The sequence below is a fragment of the Platichthys flesus genome, chromosome 12 (genome assembly GCF_949316205.1).
Source record: "Platichthys flesus chromosome 12, fPlaFle2.1, whole genome shotgun sequence".
NCBI lineage: Eukaryota > Metazoa > Chordata > Actinopteri > Pleuronectiformes > Pleuronectidae > Platichthys > Platichthys flesus.
Window position 1 is genome coordinate 10,869,248 of NC_084956.1, and position 8,134 is coordinate 10,877,381.

Sequence of the window (8,134 nt, forward strand, 5' to 3'; positions counted from 1 at the left end):
GCAGGTTTAGCCAACAGGGTCCTTCATAGATCAGCCTCCCCTGACAGCTCTCTTAAATGTCCTTGGCAGCCCCCCAACCCCCGGCCGTAGTTTCCCCCTCTCTGCCCCTGCTTCCCTGCTCGGGCCGAGCCTCTGATGGATGCCGCCATATTTCTCTGCCTCTCTCCCCGAGAATGCTCCCATAACCACTGTGCCCTGTAATGCATGACACAATCTGTATATATCCCATTAAGTGTCACTTTGTGAATGAACCTGTTTCTCCACAGTCAGTTCGCCTCGCAGAATGACATGCAGAGGATAGAGGCTGGGAGCCCACCAGCTCCTTTACAGTCAGGATGAATGTCTCCTGGACCCAACCGACCCCTCCACAACCCCCTGCTCCCCTCCTCGAGTTAGCATCTTAGACACAGCTTGTGTTTCCATTGTGAGAACCGCTCTGTGGAACTCAAGTTAAATGCTGATTTTAATATGTATACGATCTGCTTCTGTAGCCGCAGTTTCACCAAGTGTCAGTTTCACAAAGCCGCAGCTCATCTGCCCAACACGCACGTCCTCTGACTGTGAAGAATTATACTGCGAGGAAATGTTTGTTTCCTCTTCACCCTCCACAGTTCCTTAACTAATATTTGTTTATTAGTTTTTTTTTTTTTTTTTACATCATGAAGTTTTGTTCTCTCTGCTTTGCTATCAATCACGGTTTTTAATTTAATGTATGAATATGTGATTTATGTTGCTCGGACAGAAGATATAAATCTATTTTGCCGAGGGAGGGATGGAGGGAGGGTGGGGGATAAGATGGTCCCTTATTGATTGGCTGGCTTAATAGTGTTTGTTCTTTATAGCTGATCTCAGGAAATAAAGCAAACAAATAGTTGAGAATGAGTTCAGTCACTGAGATTCTCACGAGGACGGGAGAGAGATGGAGTGTGGAGGGAGGAAGAGGAGGCAATCGGAAAGGAATCAAACAGCTGGAAAATGGAAGGGGAAAAAAACAGCTGACGAGCCGAGTCTGATAAATATTAAATATCAATACGACCATTTCCACAGAAGGAACTAATCGCTATAATTAGCATTTCACTTTATTTTTTACATGAAGACGGTTCTGTCATTGTTCTGCTGAGCTTTCATACACTTTGCTTCCAGGTACTCACGTCCCTTGTGCTTTCCAAATGCTAACGTTTATCGACATCTCTGCACAGTGTCGTAACGTGACAGAACATGGCGCTTCTCTGTAAAACCCAGAAGCCACATTGTTACAGGCCACTATCGTGTCTCATCTGTTCTGCTAATGCAGAGTGTCAGGCTCTTATTTTCTCTAAGACAGTTTTAAAACCTCACAGTATTTCTTACATGGATTTGAAAACCAAAAGTTAACCAGGCCCAGACGTCCTGGAGCCTGGTGAAGGAAGTTTGTGTTTACGTGTCAGGTTAGGTGAAAGGAAATAAATTACCGTGGGTGAAGTGCATGTTATATAAATGCATAACCGTGTGTAATTTTTGGCCCAGTTTGAGCGTCGTGTCATGGAAACAAACTATTTCTGCGTGTCTTAAAGAAGATGGATCTTGCATGAGCATCCTGTCTCCGAGCCTGATTCATGACCCACAGAGGAAAACACTAAAAAGACCTCAGATCTGTGACTTCAGCTGCTCCCAACTTGGTCCTCACCGAGAGGAGGAGAGCAGGGCATAAATCCAGCCCATTAGGCAGCAGGTCTCCCGATGACAGTTCCCGCCCCTAGGCTGATGTAAACCAAACTTCCCATTCGAAGATGAAGAAGAATGTCAAGCAGAGGCTGAAGCCACCTCGGCCCCTGTCACCCTGCTCCCGTGACGCCTTGACGTTAATCGCAAATCGATTCTAAATAAGGGACGGGGGAAACAAGTGAGAAACGAAAAGGAAGCGTCCATCTCCGGTGGAGGGACGTGCAGAGGGGACGAGGCAGAGGAAGAAGACTAGAAGGCGGGCTGGTTTGAGGGAGCTGGAGGAGGTATATTAAAAAACAGGATAATATTTATTAGACATCCAGACCTTATCTCCCCAGCTATAGGCCTATATGTCTTTTGCTGAGGATAAATAGAAAAAGCCGGAGCAGCACAGGTAAAAGTGAATGCATAGTCCTGAAACACAGAGAGCTGCAGGTTTCATATTGTGCTTATTGGTCTGCAAAATGACCTTAACTTCCCCGACACAGGTTGCACTGGTTTCAAATGATCTGCTCTAGCTTTTTGCTAACTCTCCGTGTTTATTCCCATTCTCCTCGACCTTACATTTGTGCCACGTCTCTCAAAGTCTCCCAAGCTTCTCCAAGTGACCTGCTGATAGGAGTAATGAGCTCGGTTTCATCTCATCATGCTAATAGTGTATTGATCTGAGCCAGGAAGGAATGACTGCATCATGTCCTTAGCGTGCCTGTGTCACAGAGAACGCCTTGGACTCATTGCTTTACAGAGATTTGGCTCTGGAGGATCGCTCGACATCCTGAAGTTGAAATATGAATTATTGGCAGAAACTTTATTTTGACTTCAAACACATTGCCATCTAAAACACTGGGCTCCATGTCCAGTAGGTCTGATACACCTGTAAAATCGGCATCACACCATCTACCACTGTTTCTGAGCCCTGTGCTGTTTCCGTTGCTGTCAGCCTTGGTCAAACACCATCCCTCCTCCTCCTCCTCCTCCTCCTCCTCCTCCTCCCGCCTTTCCGTCGCTGTCTCCTCAGTGGGGTAATCAGCCATCCTCCTGCAAGGTAATTCCTGCTCAGGAGTGCATGTGGCCGACACTGCGGAAATTCATTTTTTGGTTTAATTTCAGGCCTATTGATCGTGGAGCGCTTTACGGCTGCATGACATCCATAATCACAACAATGGTGTGACAGCACAGGTAAATAATGTGGCACGGGCATGGAGAGAAGGAGGGACGCGGGGATAAAAGGAAAACAGACCTGGGGGAAAAAAAGAGAAAGAGCCCAGTTTCCATCTCTCAGTGTATTCTGTTTTAATTACCGAGCCCCTCCTCGTCACACCCTGCCAAGCCCAGCCCCCTTTCACCTGATTGATCTCCCTTCAGACGACATGGATTAGTTTTCTTCCCAAACTGATCTGAAATCTGTTTGTTTAAGCATCCATTAAGGCACAGGAGCCGCGGCTCTACAGTAATTGCCACAGTTACTGTAATATCTATAATTATTATGATTAGTGGAGCAGAATTAAGTTACTGCTATAGAAACCACAAGCAGCCGCAGCGTGATTATCAGCTTTTGCATAAACAAACGCTGTGGTCGAGTGAAGCAGGAGATGGTTCGGGCTGCAGTGGGGGAGCAAACTAAAGAGGAAGAATTATCAGGTAAAAATAAATCAAATTGTAAACATAGGACCACGTAAATACTTCATCCTGGTGGAGCATGTTGAGCAACGTACAACACGCCACTGGCTTAATTTCAAAATTAGATTATTTTGCCTTACTTAACACCATTAATACGATTTTTGTGGCATTACCACAATGCTGTTGAGTCGTTTTCTCTTCGGTAAACATAAATGATGAGGCCAGTGAGGTCAGGGCCTGTGTGGGCAGAAACGTTAAGAGCATCCGGAGAGCCGGTTCAGTCCGGCAGCAGAGGCCACAGCAGGTCTCTGCCTCCACTTGTTGTGTCCACAGCTCTGTTGACATCACACTCCACCACAACTTAGCTCAGTTTGAACTGCTCCCAGGTCAGGAACATATTATATATGTGATATATACACTGTATCATATAATGAGACTCGATAAATGGAAGTCCAAAATGTGACCTTTCAAAGTGTACATGTCGTTAAATGATAACAGTGTCGAGTAAACAGTGGTGCCGGTGATGCAGCAGTGCATAAAGCATGCCCCTCTGTCGTTGTTGGAGTGTGAGGAGGGTGACAGCTCCCGCTCGTAAAATGTCTCAAGTCAGGAAGGCGATAAGGATGCAGGGCTAATGCGGCTTGGCACATGCTTTTATTTGTGCGGAGGCGGAGAAGTCCAGCTCTTCTTCGCCTTCTGGACAGTCACAGCGCGGAGTGGATACTGTAGCAGGATGGGATGCTTAGCTGACAGAGAAGAAGTCGGCAGGAGAGAGAGAGGAGCAGACTAGATTTTATTTCTGCCAAATGAGACGTTATCGGGCTACTGAAGTTTTATGCTTGTATCTGCTGTGATGCAAAACATGTGGAATGTTGCATGATACACCAGTTTGAATATTTTTTACAATATAATATATTAATATCCACATGAAATACCAACTGTAATCAAATAAAACATAATAAAACTCTTAATGGGGGGGGGGGGGGGGGGGGGGGGGGGGGGGGGGACAAAAAAATCTCCCAGAACAAGTGTTACTTACTGTGGTGGACACAACACATTTTGTTCATTTCGGAGAAAAAAAACCTTTGTTCAAAGTTTTAAGGTGAAAACTTTAGCAGTAATTCTGTGTTACAAAATAATGTGGAGTTTGAAAGTCATTTAGCTGACAGACAGTCTCATTATAGCTGAAAAGCATTATGGGAAGTGTAGGATCCAGTGTTTTTGGAACGTCTTGGCCAACAGTGCTCTGGTTCTGACCATTTTATAAAAACAACGTGTCCAGTGAGAGACCTTAAATTGAGCGGAATGCAACTATTAATCACTGGAGTACCCTTTGAAATTGTGTTATTGATTCCCAAAAAATAAAAAAAAATTACGTTATTTCAACCTTCTTGATGAAACATACCCATCCTGCACTTGATGTGACGGTGCAGTGTAATTAAAAAACTGTTAATTTGTGGAGTCCTCATTGTTGTTACGCGGTGACAGGAAGCGGTAAAGTTACAGGCCAATCCCTGCTGATCCCAGAAGATTTTCCAGTCTTAATACAGGTAGCCACTGTAAAAATCTCATCCCTTTGCCTTTATCCTGAGCTGCAGGGATTTTCTGCTGCCATGCATGCATACATAATGAGACAAGGCTTGGTAACAAAACTGTTTCTTGTTGTTGTTCGGGATGAGCGCCACTGGGAGTGAATTGTACCACAAGGTTTCACACTGCTGATCAACTATGGCTGTTTGTATCTGACGCTGCACCCGGCCTGCTGCCCCCCTTTTTTTTAGGGAGGGCCAGTGACCCAATCATGGACACGGCCTGTTAAGAGAAGCAGCCTTTTCTTATCTGCATGCCCTTGGAGTACGCGCCCATTGATATGCCACCTTGACTCTATCTTCATGCCAAGATGCTTCCAATTATGCGAGCCGCTGGAGTGAGGCAGAGCGTGCGTTTCTGTATAAAAAAGTGGTCCATGGGTAATGTGATCCTGCCGCTTTCCCCCCCTACAGGGATGGTTCCTGTGCATGGAAGAAGGGGGGGATTAAAGGAGCAGCCATTTCTCTGATCAACACTTCCCAGATCATCTCTTTTTCCCACAGTCTCATGACCCCGTAAGGTGGACTGATCAGTTTGGTAAATGGCTCATCAGCCGGGCCGGGGCTCCTCAACAACCGGCATCCATTACACGCAGCGGTTCAATGCATCATACGTGGGCATTTGTGCTGTGACATCAGTTCCTGTGTGATCAATCTCTCTGTAGACGCCTCAGACACCGAGGTGAGTGCACAGTCAGGGCAGATCTGTGACTGACAGCACACGGGCTGTCACTCAGCCGACATGATAAGCTGTGTTGGACTGTTAACAGCCTGGGAAAGCTTCTTCACGAACCAGGATGCTCGTGTCAAAGATCCTCTGCTGTCGGGCTTCCAGATATTGTCCTGTCCTCGTTCACTTATCTCACTGTGAGATTTTTCATTCTAAACGTGGACGGTTTGAAGAAACTGATCTGCACATTGGTTTAATTCTCAAGTCGTTCACTACCTCTTTGGACATTTTTCAGTTTCAAGCTTTCATTCCTGGGGGTTTCCATGTTCTCCCCGGGTCTGCGTGGGTGATCTCCTGGTACTCACACTTCCTCCCGCGGTCCACAGACGTGCAGGTTAGGTTATTTTGAGACTCGAAATCGACCATAGGTGTGAATGATTGTTTGTCTCTCTATGTCAATGACCTATGTCTTCTGAGTTTGCCTCCACCCCCGATTCTCCCCTGAAAGAATAAGCAGTATAAATAAATAATGGATGAATTGGTTGGAACTTTCATTCATTTTCCCTTCATCTGCTTCCTCTGACTTCCAGAAGAGGGCAGCACTTCTTTACCAAATGTTATTTCACCCTTTGGCCATGTTCAGGATTCTGGCCTTTAAATGTCTGTGCTGTGTAATTCATCCAGGAGAAGGATGCAGACAGAGGTCATTCCTGGACTCTTCCCACACCAGAGAAGTGTGGAAGATTCCCTGCATGCCTCTCATCCTTTTGATCTCATCTTCCCCCGTGTTCGCTATTCAGACTAAACGCAGCTTGTCGTGCACACTGTGATTTTAAAAAACAACAGGATTTACAGCAGACTTCTCCTGCCTGTCGTTCCTCTTCTCCTCGCAGACTTTCTCCCTCTCAGACACTCGCTCTCTCTCCCCCCCCTTCTCTCTCTCTCTCTCGCTCTACTCGCCTCACTTTTTCATTGCACCCCTCTCCCTCTTTGCCTCTGCTCCACCCTATAATCACGCCGGTTCATGGCTCTCATTTGGAGAGGTATATATAGCAGTAATTGTCAGGGTGCAGTACGGAGACTGGGCAGAGCATGTGTACTCTCTCACAGGGCTGTTTTGCAGTAAATCTCACAGTGGAGAGGACAGGGGGTTGGTGACGGAGGCGGGGGGGGTCTATGTACGTGCGCGGGCTTGTGCACGCACAACGTAAAGTCCCACCCGCTCTACACACAATGCTCAAAAGTTGTGCACGTAGAAAAGTAGATTGTACAAGCGGCTAAGAAAATGGCTTTGTTTTATGCTTCTGTTAGTCGTCATATCTCACCGCCTATTCATCTGCTCTCTTAATGGGCCCAGCACAGAAATTGAATGTGTCTCATAATGTGTTTTTCCCTTCAAAATAATGGGAGATTTATGCAAATGAATCCCATATTCAGGAAAACATCTCCTTATAGGTAAATGTTAACAATCCCCGGTGATGAGTAATGTCCTGTGTGTAAGTCAGCTGATCTTCACATGATCCATGAGCAGATCACAGTACACATACTTTGCACATACAAAATTGTGACAGCAGCTGTATCAGTTATAACTGGACGCAAACACTAATGAGCTTTGTCATTAGCTTCTTGGATTAAACCGCGGCAGCTCATCACCTGGACCACGATGAAAAGCGACAGTTCCTATTATCAAAGCTGCCACGTGTCGTTCAGCAGAAACATTCCTGCTCAGTAATCTGAAGATCGATCGCCAAATATTCCCTTATCGTGTCTGTCTGCCTCTTAAACCACGGAACACTGCATCCAAAAGAGATGACGGCAAAAACCTGTTATCCAGTTGAGTTGTTTGTGTGTGTGACACGTTGGTGGTGGCAGTAGAAGTGGTGGTAAGGGGGGGGGTCCTTTTAGCTTGTATGGACAGGTCTGTCATTCAGAGAGTGCACAGAGTCTCCATTGTGGAGCCGTCTGTGGTCCCCATCAGGTCAGGGTGGGGTGGCAACGCAGGGGCCTCACGAATAAAAACACGTGCTGCAAACAGGAAGTGGACGACTGACTGCGCGGTCTGCGTGTGTTTATGAGTTTTGCCCATATTTTCTCTACATTTTTCTCCCCCTCAAATTGTTTTCTCGATCTTATTCAGATTCGTTTTAAAAGAGGGATCCGGTTTACTTGGGTTACACGTTGGCTGGAGGGCCACGCTGCAAAGAATGAGCCTTGATGCAATCAAGGTCTGACTCATGAAATCATATTCCCCTTGAATCACAAGTTTTAGATACGAGGATCTAGCGTCTGTCAGGGTGATGAGATAATTTCAGGTCATTTCAAGGTGGTTTTCAAAGACCAAGTGAAACTGCACATGTGGGACTAGATGGATTTATCTCTAACTTCTCTGGCTAAAAGGTTAAGACTTTGGGCCCTGATATGAATCAAGATAAGCTATGAATGCCTCTCCGTTTGTTTACAGTATGTGCTTGTGTGGTTAGGGTCATGGTTTGCTGAAAGTGCATGAAAGGATGCTGAATGTGTGTGAGAACACAACGTGAACCCAGGTGCT